This window comes from Pinus tabuliformis, chromosome Q (assembly GCF_031772625.1).
Source record: "Pinus tabuliformis cultivar Carrire ecotype Pingquan chromosome Q, CPIR1, whole genome shotgun sequence".
Lineage (NCBI taxonomy): Eukaryota > Viridiplantae > Streptophyta > Pinopsida > Pinales > Pinaceae > Pinus > Pinus tabuliformis.
Genome location: NC_142296.1, coordinates 807,305,614 through 807,325,385, shown reverse-complemented (window position 1 = coordinate 807,325,385; position 19,772 = coordinate 807,305,614).

Sequence of the window (19,772 nt, the reverse complement as noted above, 5' to 3'; positions counted from 1 at the left end):
CGTGCCCGGATGAAAGAGGTGATCATGTGCGGACGAGTCAGGATGCGGGCAGGTGTGCGACGTGCAGCGATGGGTGTAATCGGCGAGGTGTTGGGGCTGACCCATGGGTGCGACGGTGCACATGAAGGGATGCGGCGGTTCTTTGGAATGGGGCGTGTCGAGGTTATGTGGCAGGTTAGCCGGGCATGCATGTTGATGGAGCCGACCCTTGTTATCCTCGAGAGACACGGCCCTTGGGCGAAAGGATGCGTATAAGTAAGGAGGATGGCGTTCGACGAAGGGACATCAAACTCAGACTTCCACATCGCAGAACAAGTGCGAAGGAAGGAGTTGGGCGAAAACGGAAGGAAGAGAAGGACGCGGGTAAGAGGGCCGCACCGGCGGGCAGATTACAGAGGGCGGGTCAGGCTTGGTAGTGCGGACAGGCAGAGCGGGGTGGATTACCGTCTGGGCAGGCAGGCCGCACTGCATGCGGGCCATGTGCCCTCACTATGGACTGCACCGACGGGCAGAGTTTCGGCGCCGCGGAAGGGAAATTCGGGCGGACATGTTCGCAGTTCAGGTGTGGAGTTGTGTCGTGTAGGCCGCGGGCCAGTGCAACACGACCACACGACATGACAGGTTGAAAGAATAATTGAAGAAGATAAATTTATGGTAATTTATTTTCGTTGCATTGTTAAGAACACTTACTGGAAAATTGATCGAGTGTTGAAGTAGGCGCAGACCGTGTACTCAAGTATTGGTAAAAGGAAAAAGTACGGCGGTGCTACACCCGCTTATGCATGGTTGAAATACTACCACTAGGATAGGAGCGTGACATGGGGTCTCCCGGTCCCTCCTCGACAAAGGTCGCCAAATTGCAGGGTACCTGGGGATTCCATGTCCCGCCTTGTCGAAAGCATCCCAAGTGTGGGAAATTTGGGGTTTCCATGTCTCGTCGTGATGGAAATCGCCCCAGGTGTAGTAAATTTGGTGTACATCGAGTCTGCAACCTCACATCAAGAAAAGGCCCGGTTGGTCAAGAGAATGAAGGTTTATTCATTGGTAAAGGACCTCGCTAAGGATCAAAGGTTGGAGTCTCTTCTATAGCTAGTCCACCATGGACTATCAAAAGTTGAAAGAAGGACAGAGTGCCGGGGAACGAAGCGCTGAAGAAACAAAGTGCAGAGAGGAGGAAGGACTCGACTTGTGCTTGGGGGATATTATTGTCAAGGGTCTAGGGCTTCGCAATGACCAATAAGAAGCTTCAATGAGGGAAATTTACGGAAGGGTTTTCCTCTCTGAGAGAGAGAGAGAGGTTTTTCCCTGGCAGAGAGCCAACATCTTGTGTTCTTGTTCTTATGTTTTTGGCACCAGTTTGATGAAAGTAAACACACATGCATTAATAAGAAGAGAAGAAGATTAAGATAACACGATAAATTGCAAAAGGGCTTCACAAATTGTTATCAAGTCTAGAAGAATCCCGCTATACCCCATTGCCCCAGATTCTTCAATGCGGTATCGGAGCTAAGGTGACACATCAAGGAAAGGGAATCTCAAGAACATCCGCAAGGTTGAAGCGCCAAGCCAAGAAGTCTCAATCACATCAAGGACAAGAAGGTCTACCATCTATCATTCCTCATGGAAGACTACAAAGCAAGAAGAAACGCCTTGTATAAAGGCACATACAAGAAGAACAAATCAAAGAGGGACCTACATCAAGCTACACCATCTTGAAGAATGAAAGGCACTATGAGTCAAGTCATCAAGCAAGTCCATTTGAAGAAAGCAACTTGAACAACATCAAGATCTAAGGAAGGCAAGCCATCAAGTCTTCAAGAAGAAAGCAAGTTCACTACATCTCAAACTCTATCAAGTAAGTATATGTCCCCTTCTGAGTATACCTCAGTGTCTTTTTGCAAGGAAGGTAACAAATTGGTTGGGGCCACTACATGTCCAAAGTCGAACGGTTTGGATGCCAAGAGTATGGACAGCGCTACAAAAGGGATTTTCCTAAACTTAAGAAGGACAACAACAACAAGAGAAAAAGGGAAGAAGCTCATGTAACTCAAGAAGTGAAAGAAGACGACAAGAAGTAAAAGAAGGAAGATCCTCCTAGGACTAAGTCAACCTCTTTGCTTAAAGTCTTCTTTCAAAGGGGGTAGAGGTCTCATTGGGGGTCCCATTTATGGGATTCAAGAGAGGATGATATACAGGTGAGAGCAGATGAAGCAAGAAAGGCTACACCAATCGAGGAGAACTATCAAATAAAGCCGCGATGATAAAAGCATAATCAAGGTGAGGTATGTATGCATCAAAGTTCAAGTCATGTCGCCATATATACTGATTGGGTCATGGGAAACATTCTAGAATCACGATCAAGAATAAAAGGATCTCTTTCGCCAACGACATACTCGGAGGCATGTGCTACAGTGGAGTAAAGGTCAACATGAAGAAGTGCTCTCATAAGGAGTATAAGGTGGTTGACCAATCAATCCAATAAGAAGCAAATGAAGAACATCACGGTCACAAAGAATAACTATTTGACAAGATTCCTCAACATCTCTCGAAAGAAGGTACGACAATTTTGACAAAGGAAGAAAAAGATAAAGGACCCTTGACACCTACGAAGGCCTTGGAGATAGTAAGGTGCAGATAATCGATTCAACTCTACAAATATGTCATGATGAAGAGCAATATCATGATGAAGTCGAAGGGCCACTAAATCAAAGTACGGGAACAAGCGAGTACAACTAAGCATCCATGTGATAAGTGTTATGAAGGATAGACAAGGTGACAAAGGAGTAGCTAGATGACAAAAAGGCCTTGATATATATCAAGAAGGCCACTTTCCATGAAGGGAGCAATGACATGACAAACCAGGGGGGAAAGTGATCGATGGCCGGTACCCTGCCAAGAAGAAGTTCAGACAAAGACTTCATGACATCGAAGGAAAGAAGGAGATCAAGTGACTGAAGGACCCACAAAGAAGACGTTGTTGATGAATGGACAAGTCCCTAGCTAAGAGGGAGTTCTAACAAGTTCCCAAATACAAAGGAGCTTGGGCAAGTTCCTTGTCAGAGGAAACATGGGCATGTCTTCCCCAATCAAGGGGAAGAGATAGACACAACATTCTTGTCTTCAATTGGCAAGAAATAATGGGAGGATTGGGCAATCATTTGGCATCTGATGCTCTTTGAGGATGTGTAGGGCACCCAAGACAAGAGTAGGCAAGAGGAGCGATAATCTTTGAGGGATGGGAACCCAAGACAAGAATTGTCCTGGAAGGTCATACTCAGGGAACACCTGGGTGGGTATGTACCTTTAGAGACAATGACCAAGGTGTTTATAAGCCATTTGCCTCGCCAACATTGTGCTCTAGTATTATGAGAGATAAAGATGTTAGTCAAGGCCTTGCTATGAACAATGTTGGCTAATATGATGCTATAACAGATGGGTTGCCAATCCAGTTTCTCTTATGTGAATTATTCAAGATTGAAAAATAGCCAAACACCTTGTAATGATTTGCGAATACCAGCCTAGTTGAGAGGGGGTGTTGAAGAAAGTGTAACTGGGTTCGGTCTTCATAAATGTACTTTTGATATTTGTATTTATTCAAGAAAATAAATAAATAAATATATATATATATATAGATATTATATTTGTCGTTGAGTTTCTTGCTCATTGAAATAGGCCTAGCACATGTTAAAGTGTTATAAAGAGTCAAAAGAAAATGTTGAAGATATTAAGGGCATGTTACCCCAGGTATATTTATGTATTAGAGTCAAAGATATTCCTACCCTCGTGCCTTCATTTGGGTCATGCACCCGTTCAAACCCCAAATTTCCTTCGGGTAGGCTGGGTCATCCCGTGCCATGCTGTGTGTGGGGGTGCGCGGGCACACGTGGGTGTGCCGAAAATGCCAAGTCATGACCGCCCATGTGCCTTCTTTGTTCGGGCGTACACCCATGGAAACCCCAAATTTCATTCGGGCGATTCGGGTCGGCTCACCAAGGGCGGGTCGGGTCGTGCCGTGCCGTGTGTGGGTGCCCCGGCACACGTGGTCGTGCCAAAAATTCTAAGTCGTCACCACCCGTGTGCCTTCTGCACATTCGTGCGGCTCATTTGCCCGACGCTCCCTCAGGCCTTCGTTCGGGTCGTGCACCCATGGAAACCCCAAATTTCGTTCGGGGCGTGCACACATGGAAACCCCAAATTCCGTTCGGGTGGGTTGGGTCGTGTCGTGTGTGGGTGCCCATGCAAACGCGTTCGGGCGAGTGGAGTGGGGTCAGGTCGTGCCGTGCCGCGCGTGGGTGCTCGGGAACATGTGGCCGTGCAAAAAATGTTAGGGCATGACCACCCGTGTGCCTCCTGCATGTTCGCGCGGCCCGTTTGCCTGACGCTCCGTCGTGCCTTCGTTCAGGCGGGTCGAGTTGTGCCGTACGTGGGTGCTCGGGCACATGTGGCAGTGCCAAAAATGCTAAGTCATGACCCCCCGTGTGCCTTCTACATGTTCGTGCGGCCCGTTTGCCCGACGCTGCTTTGTGCCTTCGTTCAGGTCGCGCACCCATGGAAACCCCAAATTTCGTTCGGGTTGTGCATATAAGGTGTTTTGGAGGTAAATCCTCTCTACAGACAAAGACGATCCCTACTAGCCCAGACCGGGTCTAGCAACAATCACACAATGCTACCATGCAAGTTCCTAATTGCAAATAAAAAGTAGATGGTGAGAACCTACTTGGATTCCAATGCTAGTGTTCATCGAAGAGATGTCGCCCTCATTCCTTTGCTTTGGCCGGTCACGATCCACATGATCTCCGTGATAGGATACCTGCACACATAAAGAACAACATGAGAACAAGCGTAAAATCTAGTAGATGCAATTATATATCGATCAGAAAAGACATAACTCAACATCAAACATAAGACAATGAGAGTGGAACCACAATGATAGTCATCTATTATTAATGAGTAACAAAGAAGAATACAACCATTGTTCTGACGTCAAATCCTCCTTTGGCTGGGTAGTCAGCTACACAAGTCTTGCAAAGTTTGTTGGGATGGGGAACAAGCCTCTCTCTCTTTGGATGACAAGAATCGCCTTACTTAGATTTGGCCTTATGGGTGCAAAGAAGGCTCTTGCAGCTTCAAACTCTTGAACTCTTGGAACTATGACTATTATGACTGTAACTATTGTAACCGTAACTAGCTTGCTCAAGGCATAGAGGCAAGCTTTTATAGATAGAGAGGGAAAGAGATAGGATCAACCACATTATTCATGGGATTGGCTTTATCACTTGGAAACTTCCATGAAAGGTGGAAAACCACTTTCCCTTCTATGGAGATTCGAAGCCAAACCATCCTAGCTCAACATAGATTCAGTTGGTGAATGGGTTGAAGAGAACCTTCGGGACAGAGACGATCCCTACTAGCCCAGACCGAGTCTAGCAACAATCACACAATGCTACCACGCAAGTTCCTAATTGCAAATACAAAGTAGATGGTGAGAACCTACTTGGATTCCAATGCTAGTGTTCGTCGAAGAGATGTCACCCTCGTTCCTTTGCTTTGGCCGGTCACGATCCGCACGATCTCCGTGATATGATACCTGCACACGCAAAGAACAACACGAGAACAAGCGTAAAATCTAGTAGATGCAATTATATATCGGTCAGAAAAGACATAACTCAACATCAAACATAAGACAATGAGAGTGGAACCATAATGATAGTCATCTATTATTAATGAGTAACAAAGAAGAATACAACCATTGTTCTGACGTCAAATCATCCTTTGGTTGGGTAGTCAGCTACACAAGTCTTGCAAAGTTTGTTGGGATGGGGAACAAGCCTCTCTCTCTTTGGATGAAAAGAATCTCCTTACTTAGATTTGGCCTTATGGGTGCAAAGAAGGCTCTTGCAGCTTCAAACTCTTGAACTCCTGGAACTATGACTATTATGACTGTAACTATTGTAACTGTAACTAGCTTGCTCAAGGCATAGAGGCAAGCTTTTATAGATAGAGAGGGAAAGAGATAGGATCAACCACATTATTCATGGGATTGGCTTTATCACTTGGAAACTTCTATGAAAGGTGGCAAACCACTTTCCCTTCTATGGAGATTCGAAGCCAAACCATCCTAGCTCAACATAGATTCAGTTGGTGAATGGGTTGAAGAGAACCTTCGGGAGTTTGTTTGTTGAAAACTTTACTCAATTTGGTTGGCGCGAGTGCGACTCTGGGACAGAGCGCCAATGGCGCACCCTTTATAGAGGATTTCCCTCATTGGCGCAGGCAGTGAACTGTGAACCCGTGCTAATGCAAAAAGCACTATTTTCATGAGTATTTTGCAGGAGATGTCTTCAGGGAAAATGAAGCTCATACTTAGAGGAATATAATGCAAGTGGTTTCAGGTCATGTCACTTCTCACAGGTCCCGGAATGAGTCCTCCAGTGTACAGGTGAGGGGTAATAGGGACGGTGACAAATGGTGACAAATTGCTGTGTAACAAATGACCCCTAAAGCATGAGGCCCAAGAGAGAGAGGGGTGAAATGATTTACAAGAACATGCATGACTGAAAACACGACCGCCGAAGAACCTGCGTAAAGAAGTACAACTGATATCTCAAGTACATGATATATGTGTGGTATGGGCGCATCCATCCATAACAGAGTACAGAATAATCTAGATCCAAGGTATGGGTGCAGCCATCCAGAGAGGATCGATAAATGGACTCAGGCATGGTCGCAGCCATCCAGTAAATGAGTCATGTAATAATCATAATAATCCACAAATCACGGCCTGGATCTCAATAGACAAAATCCAGGGTCTTGCGCTCCATCTCGACCCGTACAGAGTACAAGTTCAAGCATGCGAATGTATGAGTTGAAGTCTAACATGCATGAACATCGTCTGATTACCAGTCAATAATGAAAACTGTTAACAAACGCGAGAGGTGCCACCAGTAATGATAATGGCCCTCAAGGTACTATAGGTACAATCTATGGCGTGTGAATGAATGAGCTGGTGTCGAACACCCATAGAAACATTCGATCAGAGACCAATGATGAAAACCTCTCGTCGAACACGAAGAACCTGCCATTGAGGTATGCAGGCTCCAAGGCACCGAAGGGAGTCTCTAGATCAGCTTCCTTGATAATGAGCTGAAGTCGACAGGAAGTGATCTTGATCAAAGGTGGCCATGGTGTTTCCCACATCATTGACACGAGATAGAGGAAAGATGTTGTGATGATGTAAAATTATGTGAGGTATCAGAGGAGGTTATATTGCTGCAGAGGTCAACTTCTCTTGAACATATCGGTGGCACGACAGTGGATTTGGCAGTATTTGACATCAAATGAGTAGAGGTCATGGTGACAAGTCAATGAGCAGATGAGAGGCCAAATAGGATAACCCAAATCCATGGAGGCTAGTGTAAAACAAGATGAGATGTCCCCACCTCGACACGAATGCAGATGAGTGCCATGTTCAAGAGTGATATACTGACGACACGACGACAATTATGGATCCATTTTCCCCACCATTTCTGGCGAGTACCCCAATTATTTTTAACAAGCTTGATGGGGATAACATGTGCTTGTGAACGTCATTACGACGGAATCTGACATCATTAAGTTTTAACGAGCCTAATAAAGGAAAAGCTCGGCGTCTTTTCCTATTTAGAGAGTCTGAAAAGACAACAAAAAGAAAAACTCCAGGGGGTCCTTTTTCGTAAAGTTGTGTCTCTCGAGCCCGAAAAAGTATAAAACAATGCTCGAAAGAATCGCCTGACCGTTACGATCGAGGAGTACTTTTAAATTATAGTGACATCGATCCGAAAAAGTAGAAAAGTGATCAACATCACGTCGTTTCGTAACCATTTACGAACCGGAAACGACAAGGGTCCGACGATCTTTTCGTTTTTACACGGTCGGAAAAGGGTTTAAAGACGACCGCCCCTTATTTACTTTTAACGAGTCAAGAGGGACAACTCAGCAATCTTTTCACTTTTAACAAGTTAGAAAAGAGCTGAAAGATAACTCCATAATGACCTTTTCGTGTATTTACCGAGTCCGAAAAAGCATAAAACACAACTCATTTCACCATCGAAGTTGCAAAAAGGACCTGTCATAGCACCAGAAACAAGCGTAAAACCTGTTTTCGACCAAAAATATATTAAAATATTCAAAAATCAACTTTTTAAACCCTATTACAAGTAAAAAAGTCTATAAATGTGGTGAAAATGTAAAAAACAAAATTACTTTTACCTTTTTACCTTGTGCATAGTGGTATTGGTCCATTTGGAGTGCAAACTTCGAGCAGCGATTACCACCAATCCGGGCAACAATTTGAGATTCCGCCAGTTCCAGGTAAGAGGCGCTCTCTTAAGCTTCATTTTCATCCCTGTTTTTATGCATTTTGTTCCTGATTTGAGCCTCCACAAGAGGGATTTTAAAATTTAGGGTCACGCCCCATTGGCGCGGGTATCCGGCACGGGTCCGCGCCAATGGGGTGATTTACCCAAAAGTGCCGCGCCATTGGCGCGACTGTTTTAGAAACAGTCGCGCCAACCGCGCGACCTAGGTTTTCACTTAAATTTTCCCATCATTCTTGAAATTTGTCCGGTGTATATGCTTACCAGGGTTTCATTAATGATTTATTCATCCTTGTGGGTGCAGGAAACACGCAAAAATGTCGGTGGAATGGAAAGAACGAGAGCACGATGCCATAGATGCCTTAGCCATCGCAGATGAGGGATGCATGAATGCCTTGAGAGACTGTGGTCTCAAGAAATTATTTCTCACCTCCTATCTGCGAGCTCAACCAGAGCTATTACAGTTTATAGTGGATGCTTGGGACGTCGATGACCAAGTATTTCGACTACGGGATCAGACCTTAGAGCTGGATGTATCTGATGTGTACTTCATTACCGGGCTATCACGGAGAGGGGTAATCCCCATTCTGACTAGAAGCAGGCCTTCCGCAGAGAAAATAGGTGAAGTAAAGGCTCGTGTGTGCCCAAAGGCACAATTTGGGAAGAAAAACGCCAAGGTGGATATCGCCACCATCCATGATTTGGTTCTTAAGGTGATACTGTTCACCATCACACGTGCAGCTGGGGCACAGGTGCCCCATGAGGCCAGCAAGAACCATCTGTTACTGGCGACAGAATGTCTTACCCCCACCATTTTTGACTAGGCTATAGCAGTGACCACAAATATCAAGAGGCAGCTTACAAAGTGTAAGCACGGGGGGGGGTGAAACAATTTGGGTATGGTTCGATTGTGGTATCGTTCTTCTTGGAACGATTACCGTTATTCCAGTACCAGGGAGCTGTAGTAGCGGACCCATTACCATGAGAGCCTAGGATGGCTCGTTGGGCAGCATTGATGCCTAGAGGAGGAGGGGGCCAGCAGATGTCTTCGCGGCCCGAGTTCTTCATATGGCTTCGCCACGAGTTGATCGTGGTGGAGGACTGGCCATACGCGGGAACCAACTTCATGGGAGACCCAGACCTCCCACTGCCAGAGGGGGAGGAATGGGAAGAGGAGCTAGGTATGATCTTCTCTTTTTGATGTTTTTTATGTATTTTTTATTTTTTGTCAATACATGCATGTTCTGATGACAGTTATATATATATGCAGATGTGGGCCCAAAATGTCCAGCCGGTTTGTCTCCTATAGCGAGGAGGGACCAACCTGCAGCTGACCCTCAGGCAAGAGGTGCCGTGGGGGAAGAGCTGGTGTAGAATCTCGAGGGACTTACCCAAGGGATTCCAGGCTATGCTAGATTGGCGGATGTGCCATTCGCATATCAGAGGCACACAGTGGGGGTGCCGTCCCGCATCCATCGTCTGTTGAGATGCTTGGTGCGTGCGGTGACGTGCTATCATGAGCACCACCACGAATAGACTCCTAGGTTTCTTTCATGCATATTTTTTTAGGGACATGTTGTCCGAGGATGTATCAGAACATGTATTATTTTTTGGGTTTTGTAACGCACACAGTGTAAACATTATGACACACATATATATATACATATGGTTTATATGGATATTTCACATGTGATGATGTGTTATATGTTATGCAAATATTTGACACAAAATGTAATATAATGTATCAGTTGTGTAACAAACAACCCATTGTGAAATGTATTTACACACATGTATATTTTATTTTTTACACAAGCTTGAAAACACACATGATAATCACATATGCAAACTATGCTTGAAGATGATTTTATTTTTTATGCAAGCTTAAAAGCACTCACACACATGCAAACTATGCTTGAGAATAAAGGAACGGGTATGCCCCCCAGCATGGTGTCTCAATTCGAGGTACATGCCCCCCAAGCTTCAGTCCATTGAAAATGGAGTGAAGGTTGACATTATTGTTATTGCGTTCGAATTGCATGAGCTCTTGTTTCATTATTTTAGCGAGGTTGACACGGGTAAAAGAACTTTCCTCGGCCAGATCCAGGTTCATTTTTTAAGGAGCTTGAGATAGGAAAGGAACTATGCTCTGACCATAAATTCATCATAAGGAATAAAAAGTCGGGGCCTCCAAGATTGCCACTCCCAGTTGAAGGGAAAAATCTTGGAAGTCAGGGCCCAATGCCCCCAGGACACTATGCACGATGGCGGCATCACTGGATCCAGGCATGGGACAGGTGGCCATGTAGTTGATCTGTGGTGGGGTAGATGCAACTGGTGGATGACAACTAGGAGGGGGTGACAATGGTGCAGGAGGCATCGGGGGACTAACGAATGACATTTGATCGATAGTCACAATTCTTCCATCATGAGGAAAGAAAACCACACGGAAAAGAGAAGAAATGAGGGCCCCCATGGCATAAACATAGTTGCAACCAAGGAGAAGACTAAAGTCTAAAACACCTTGGGTAACCAAGACGTCTATATAGACAGTTTTGCCCCCCAAAGTAATAGGGAACTTCGGGAGAACTCGTAGAGATGGACAGGCTCCTCCGTCGAAGGCCAACAGATTCTGAGTGACTGGCTCGAGCTGCGGGGAACCTAAATCTTGCCAAGTAATGTACGGCATAAGACTGACAGACGCCCCTTCATCCAAAACAGTGCCAGGTACTGCCTTAGCACAGGCATGTACTGTGATCTGGAAAGGCATATGGGATGGAAGGCGACCGACGATCAAGCGATTCCAATCAAAGGAAGCGACTAGACTACTTGGTGGGGGAATCGTATGATTGCCCCCATGTGCTAAAGGAACCGAAGGAGAACCTTCAAGAGTAGCTGGGTTAGGAGAGTCATTTCAGGACTCACGAAAATCTGAAGAGACGAGAAGAAAATGGGCATGATTCTCTTTCGAAACAGAGTGAGCGAGCGGCGGACTTGAGTCGACACTCTTTCCAACCAATGGTTGGTCTGGAACAGGTTGGGGGTAGCTGGGTTCAGGAAGAGGAGGCTGGACAAGAGAAGAATATGAATCAATCTCTTTGTCAGCAGGGGAATGATCTGCAGTTGCAGAGAGACATTGATAACCAACGGGGAGTTGGGGTGAAGGAGTTGTAAGACTTTCCAAGACAACGAAGGCTTTATCCATGAGTGGACAAAGGTGAAGGGGATGATTGCCTTCACAAAGTCTACAGGGGATTCGAATCTTCCCTTTTCCCTTACCATTCCCAGATGATAAGGTAGCATCGCCATGAGCTTTAGAGGATGATGAGGGGCGGGTCGGATCGCGAGACCATACTTCTAGTACCCTGGGAATGCCAGGACAATCGCGAAGAAGATGGTCCTCCTTACATAATCGACAAGGAAACTTGACCTTTCGTGGAGGAGCGGAAGGGGGCCCGACTTCAGGTGTACTCGAGGGAGTAGCTATACTTGTAACCTCTCCTTTAGGAGCCTTCTTCTTCTTCGTCTTCTTCTTCTTCTTCTTAGCCACCTGGTTACTTGAATCCAGACTTTCACCAGGCGAAGTAGAGGATGAGGACATAGAAGTAGGCGTCGAAGGGGAGAGGTCCACCTTAGAGTGAACATGATGTTGTTCAGGTGGAGGAACTGATTGACCAGTAGTTGATACGGTAGGGACCAAAGAGGTTGAGAACAACCAAACAAGCAACCCAACAGTTAACCCTGGGAGGGACAATGTTTCCATGTAAGGAGCACCAACATTCCCAAAAGGAGGGAAGTGACCAGGGTTCCCGTTAGAGGGGATCGCTGGGTTGGTGAACCCCGGAAAAGTTGCCATTGAAAAAGAAACCTACTCAAGCTAATCTCACACAAGATCTAACCAGGTAATGTTCATCGTGGCCAAATGAATTTTAAGACACAAGGACACAACTTGACCTTTTCATGTTTTAAGAGTCGAGAAAAGGACAAAAATGTGAATCTAGTCGCCTTCGAATGTTCTGTGAGCCCGAAGTGACAAACTGCTCAAGTGAGCCTTTTCTCTTAAGGAGTCTGAAAAGGATCAAAAGTGACTACTCTGGAGAGACTAGGCAAAGGGTTTACCAAACAAATCTGTAAAACTGCATATACACCTTGGCAGTCATATGAAAACCAAGGACTTCCCGTACGGCAGTCAATCTTCCCGAATGCTGTGTTTGGTGCGTTACGGCTTGTAAGGCGGCAGACACAGCTTCATGTGGATAAAGGATGATAACCTAGTGGGGTCTCCCCTATATATGCGACGGTACGTGGGAGCTCAAGTCCGTGCTAGACCACTATCGAGTCACAAAAGGAGGAATCACCCAACCGTAGTGTGAAACAACAGTGACTAGGTTTAATGACGCCAGAGCACGTCTCTAGCCTAGACCTCTAATCAGTGAGCATTATGTTCCAATGCGTTTTTAAGTTCATTCAGTTCATTTTATGGTTGATCTTTGATTAAGTTTCAGTTTCAGGTCCTACTGTATGTAATCTCTCACAATTTCCTAAATGCACACTATATGCCAAAGAATATCATTTCATTCGATGAATGCTAACTACAAGAGAGTTAAGGATTTTTCAAACAAAATGACCACAAACAAGCACGAATCACTTTGATGCAGCTAATGACGAATAAATGAAACTTTTCTTTTGTTTTAAAATCACTTAATCAATGAAAAGCTTCTACTTTCAATTAACTAATGTAACGCAACAAAGATTATCCGTTTTCCTTTTCAATGGCAAAGTGCACAAAATAAATTTTGAGAGATAGTAACACCGAGCAAAAGACCAATTTCACTCAATGAGAACACAAATGGATCCCAAAAACACCAAAACAGTCCTTCAAACCAAAAAGAAAATACAAAGACCTCTTATGAGCTATGTGATCCAAGCTCAAACAATGCCAAATGAAACCCACGCAAATCACTTGGATAACAAGAAAAAACTTTGACAACTACTGAGCGAATGCAAAATAATAACCACAATGTTGACCGGATGATCAAAGAACACAAAACACCTCCAAGAGGCTCGACGCACAAAGCCACTAGATGCCCTAGGGCTAAAATGTGAAACAAATAGAAAAAAGCAAACACCCGAATGATGAAGGTCTAAAACCAGTCAAATCAGGGTCAAACACACTCCAGTAATTGAAAAAGACACAGTCAGACACAAATACAAGCTTAGAGGGCTTAAGGACAAGCGAACTTGAAAAGTTGACAGGCTTGGCACGACTGTTAGGCTACAACTCGTGCCTTTATAGGATTGGCGCGGGTTGTCTTTGAGAAACTTTCACCAATAGCACGACTGTTAGGCTAAAAAGCGCGCTAATCAAGTTAACTTAAATCAAAACAAAAGCCAGTGACCCAGGGCTTGAGGACAGTGTCTAGGCAAACCAGGAAGCAAGAAACAGCAAGAAATTTGACCTAGAAATCTATCTAAGCAATCAAAAGCAAGAAAAACCAAAGAGAGAAGACAAACTCCAAGTTGTTTAGTTCGTAAACCAAACTGAAGATTGACTGAAGTGGCATTGATCTACTTCGCTAATGCAAAGCAATAGCGTTTCGAAGGCTACCTGTCCATGCTTCAAGCTCCATCTAAAGTTTACAAATCAAACAACAAGATCTCCCCAGCGGAGTCGCCAAATTGTTGTGGAGGTAAATCCTCTCTGCAGACAGAGACGATCCCTACTAGCCTAGACCGGGTCTAGCAACAATCACACAATGCTACCACGCAAGTTCCTAATTGCAAATACAAAGTAGATGGTGAGAACCTACTTGGATTCCAACACTAGTGTTCGTCGAAGAGATTTCGCCCTCGTTCCTTTGCTTTGGCCGGTCACGATCCACACGATCTCTGTGATAGGATACCTACACACGCAAAGAACAACACGAGAACAAGCGTAAAATCTAGTAGATGCAATTATATATCGGTCAGAAAAGACATAACTCAACATCAAACATAAGACAATGAAAGTGGAACCATAATGATAGTCATCTATTATTAATGAGTAACAAAGAAGAATACAACCATTGTTCTAACGTCAAATCCTCCTTTGGCTGGGTAGTCAGCTACACAAGTCTTGCAAAGTTTGTTGGGATGGGGAACAAGCCTCTCTCTTTGGATGACAAGAATCTCCTTACTTAGATTTGGCCTTATGGGTGCAAAGAAGGCTCTTGCAGCTTCAAACTCTTGAACTCCTGGAACTATGACTATTATGACTGTAACTATTGTAACCGTAACTAGCTTGCTCAAGGCATAGAGGCAAGCTTTTATAGATAGAGAGGGAAAGAGATAGGATCAACCACATTATTCATGAGATTGGCTTTATCACTTGGAAACTTCCATGAAAGGTGGCAAACCACTTTCCCTTCTATGGAGATTCGAAGCCAAACCATCCTAGCTCAACATAGATTTAGTTGGTGAATGGGTTGAAGAGAACATTCAGGAGTTTGTTCGTTGAAAAATTTACTCAATTCGGTTAGCGCAAGTGCGACTCTGGGACAGAGCGCCAATGGCACACCCTTTATAGAGGATTTCCCTCATTGCCGCGGGTAGTGAACTGTGAACCTGCGCTAATGAAAAAAGAGCTGTTTTCATGAGTATTTTGCAGGAGATGTCTTCAGGGCAAATGAAGCTCATACTTAGAGGAATATAATACAAGTGGTTTCAGGTCATGCCTCTTCTCACAGGTCCCGGAATGAGTCCTCCAGTGTACAGGTGAGGGGTAACAGGGACGGTGACAAACGGTGACAAATTGTTGTGTAACATAAGGAAACCCCAAATTTTGTTCGGGTCGGGTCGTGTCGTGTCGTGTGTGGGTGCCCGTGCAAACGCATTCGGGCGGGTCGGGTCGGCTCGCACAAGGCCGATCGGGTCGTGTCGTGGCGTGTGTGGGTGCCCGGGCACACGTGGGCGTGCCAAAAATGCTAAGTCGTGACCGCCCATGTGTCTTTTGCATGTTCGTGTGGCCCGTTTTCCTGATGCTCCCTCGTACCATCGTTCGGGTCGTGCGCCCACGGAAACCCCAAAATTTCTTTCAGGTCGTGTGCCCATGGAAACCCCAAATTTCGTTCGGGCGGGTCGGGACGTGTTGTGTGTGGGTGCCCATGCAAACGGGTCGGGTCGTGTCATGTCATGTCGTGTGATGGCACCCAGGGCACATGTGGCCGTATAAAAAATGCTAAGTTGTGAAGGGGGGTGGGCCTTGTGCACGATCGTGCCGCCCGTTTGCCCGAATCTCCCTTGTGACTTCATTTTGGTCGTGTGTCGGAGCCCATGTAAACTCATTCGAGCGGGTCGTTTGCCGTGTAAACACTCATTCGGGCGGGTCGTTTGCCCGGCTCTCCCTTGTCAGTTCGTTTCGGTCGTTCGAGCACCCATGCAAAATCGTTCGGGCAGGTCGTTTGAGGGCGCCCGTGTGAACTCGTTCGAGCGGGTCGTTTGAGGGTGCCCGTGTGAACTCGTGTCGTTCAAGGGCGCCTGTGTGAACTCGTTCGGGCGGGTCGTTTGGGCGAGGGCCGTATCAAAAATGCTAAGTTGTGACCCGAGGTTGGATTTGTGCACGTTCGTGCAGCTCGTTTTCCCGGCCCTCCCTTGTCGGTTCGTTTCGGTCGTTCGGGCACCCATGAAAAACCGTTCGGGCGGGTAGTTTGAGGGCGCCCGTGTGAACTCGTTCGGGCGGCTCGTTAGGGTGGGTCGTTTGAGGGCGCCAGTGTGAACTCGTTCGGGTGGGTCGTTCGGGCGAGGGCTGTATCAAAAATGCTAAGTTGTGACCCGAGGTTGGCTTTGTGCACATTCGGGCAACTCGTTTGCCCGGCTCTCCCTTGTCAGTTCGTTTCGGTCGTTCGGGCGCCCATGCAAAATCGTTCGGACGGGTCGTTTGAGGGCGCCCGTGTGAACTCGTTCGGGCGGGTTGTTCGGGCGAGGGCGCGCCCGGGCGAATGAGCCCGTATCAAAAATGCTAAGTTGTGACCCGAGGTTGGCTTTGTGCACGTTCGTGCAGCTCGTTTTCTCGGCACTCCCTTGTCGGTTCGTTTCGGTCATTCGGGAGCCCATGCAAAATCGTTCGGGCGGGTCGTTTGAGGGCGCCCGTGTGAACTCGTTCAGGCGAGGACCGTATAAAAAATGCTAAGTTGTGACCCGAGGTTGGCTTTGTGCACGTTCGTGGAGCTCGTTTGCCCGGGTCTCCCTTGACGGTTCGTTTCGGTTGTTCGAGCACCCATGCAAAATCATTCGGGGGGGTCGTTTGAGGGCGCCAGTGTGAACTCGTTCGGGCGGGTCGTTTGAGGGCGCCCGTGTGAACTCGTTCAGGCGAGGGCCGTATCAAAAATGCTAAGTTGTGACCCAAGGTTGGCTTTGTGCACATTCGTGCAGCTCGTTTGCCCGACAGTCCCTTGTCGGTTCGTTTCGGTCGTTCGGGCGCCCATGCAAAATCGTTCGGGCGGGTCGTTTGAGGGTGCCTGTGTGAACTCGTTCGGGCGGGTCATTCGGGCAGGTCGTTTGAGGGCACCCGTGTGAACTCATTCGGGCGGGTCGTTCGGGCGAGGGTTGTATCAAAAATGCTAAGTTGTGACCCGAGGTTGGCTTTGTGCACATTCATGCAGCTTGTTTTCCCGGCTCTCCCTTGTCGGTTCGTTTCGGTCGTTCGGGCGCCCATGCAAAATCTTTCGGGTGGGTTGTTTGAGGGTGCCTGTGTGAACTTGTTCGGGCGGGTCGTTTGAGGGCGCCCGTGTGAACTTGCTCGGGTGGGTCGTTCGGGCGAGGGCCGTATCAAAAATGCTAAGTTGTGACCCGAGGTTGGCTTTGTGCACGTTCGTGGAGCTCGTTTGCCCAGCTCTCCCTTGTCGGTTCGTTTCGATCGTTCGGGCGGGTCGTTTGAGGGTGCCCGTGTGAACTCGTTCGGGCGGGTCGTTTGAGGGCGCCCGTGTGAACTCGTTCGGGCAGGTTGTTTGAGGGCGCCCATGTGAACTCGTTCGGGCGAGGGCCATATCAAAAATGCTAAGTTGTGACCCGAGGTTGGCTTTGTGCACGTTCGTGCAACTCGTTTGCCCGGCTCTCCCTTGTCGGTTCGTTTCGGTCGTTCGGGCACCCATGCAAAATCGTTCGGGCGGGTCGTTTGAGGGTGCCAGTGTGAACTCGTTCGGGCAGGTCGTTTGAGGGCGCCTGTGTGAACTCGTTCGGGTGGGTCGTTCGGGCGAGGTCCGTATCAAAAATGCTAAGTTGTGACCCGAGGTTGGCTTTGTGCACGTTCATGCAGCTCGTTTGCCTGGCTCTCCCTTGTCGGTTCGTTTCGGTCATTCGGGCGGGTCATTTGAGGGCGCCCGTGTGAACTCGTTCGCGCGGGTCATTTGAGGGCGCTCGTGTGAACTCGTTTAGGCGGGTCGTTTGAGGGTGCCCGTGTGAACTCGTTCGGGCAGGTCGTTTGAGGGCGCCCGTGTGAACTCGTTCGGGCGGGTCGTTCGAGCGAGGGCCGTATCAAAAATGCTAAGTTGTGACCCGAGATTGGCTTTGTGCACGTTCGTGCAGCTCGTTTTCCCGGCTCTGCCTTGTTAGTTTGTTTCGGTCGTTCAGGTGCCCATGAAAAATCGTTCGGGCTAGTCGTTTGAGGGCGCTCGTGTGAACTCGTTCGGGCGATCGTTCGGGCGGGTCTTTTGAGGGTGCCCGTGTGAACTCGTTTGGATGGGTCGTTCGGCTGGATCAATTGAGGGCACCCGTGTGAACTCGTTCGGGCGGGTCGCTCGGGTGAGGGTCGTATCAAAAATGTTAAGTTGTGACCCGAGGTTGGCTTTGTGCACGTTCGTGCAGCTCGTTTTCCTGGCTCTCCCTTGTCGGTTCGTTTCGGTCGTTCGGTCGCCCATGCAAAATTGTTCGAGCGGGTCATTTGGGGGTGCTCGTGTGAACTCGTTCAGGCGGGTCGTTTGGGCGGATCATTTGAGGGCGCCCGTGTGAACTCGTTCGAGCGGGTCGTTCAAGCGAGGGCCATATCAAAAATGCTAAGTTGCGACCCGAGGTTGGCTTTGTGCACATTCGTGCAGCTCGTTTGCCCGGCTCTCCCTTGTCGGTTTGTCTCGGTCGTTCGGGCGCCCATGCAAAATCGTTCGGGCGGGTCGTTTGAGGGCGCCCGTGTGAACTCGTTCGGGCGGGTCATTTGAGGGCGTCCGTGTGAACTCGATCAGGCGGGTCGTTTGAGGGCGCCCGTGTGAACTCGTTCGGGCGGGTCGTTTCAGGGTGCCCGTGTGAACTCGTTCGGGCGGGTCGTTTGAGGGTGCCCGTGTGAACTCGTTCGGGCGGGTCGTTTGAGGGCGCTCGTGTGAACTCGTTCGGGCGGGTTGTTTGAGGGCGCCTATGTGAACTCGTTCGAGCGGGTCGTTCGGGCGGGTCGTTTGAGGGCGCCCATGTGAACTCGTTCAGGCGGGTCGTTTGAGGGTGCCCGTGTGAACTCGTTCGGGCGGGTCGCTTGAGGGTGCCCATGTGAACTCGTTCGGGCGGGTCATTCAGGCGAGGGCCGTATCAAAAATGCTAAGTTGTGAGCCGAGGTTGGCTTTGTGCACGTTCATGCAGCTTGTTTTCCCGGCTCTCCCTTGTCGGTTCGTTTCGGTTGTTGGGGCGCACATGCAAAATCGTTCGGGCGGGTCGTTTGAGGGCACCCGTGTGAACTCGTTCAGGCGGGTCATTTGGGCAGGTCGTTCGGGTGAGGGCCGTATCAAAAATGCTAAGTTGTGACCCGAGGTTGGCTTTGTGCACGTTCGTGCAGCTCGTTTGCCCGGGTCTTCGTTGTCGGTTCGTTTCGGTTGTTCGGGTGCCCATGCAAAATCGTTCGGGCGTGTCGTTTGATGGCGCCAGTGTGAACTCATTCGGGGGGGTTGTTCGGGCGCCCATGCAAAATCATTCGGGCAGGTCGTTTGAGGGCGCCCGTGTGAACTCGTTCGGGCGTGTCATTTGAGGGCACCCGTGTGAACTCATTCGGGCGGGTCGTTCGGGTGAGGGTCGTATCAAATATGCTAAGTTGTGTCCCAAGGTTGGCTTTGTGCACGTTCGTGCAGCTCGTTTGCCCGGCTCTCCCTTGTGGGTTCGTTTCGGTCATTCGGGCGCCCATGCAAAATCGTTCGGGCGGGTCGTTTGAGGGCACCCATATGAACTCGTTCGGGCGGGTCGTTCGGGTGAGGGCGTGCCTGGGTGAACGAGCCCGTATCAAAAATGCTAAGTTGTGACCCGAGGTTGGCTTTGTGCACGTTCGTGCAGCTCGTTTGCCCGGCTCTCCCTTGTCGGTTCGTTTCGGTTGTTCGGGTGCCCATGCAAAATCATTCGGGGGGATCGTTTGAGGGCGCCCGTGTGAACTCGTTCGGCTGGGTCGTCCGGGCGAGGGCCATATCAAAAATGCTAAGT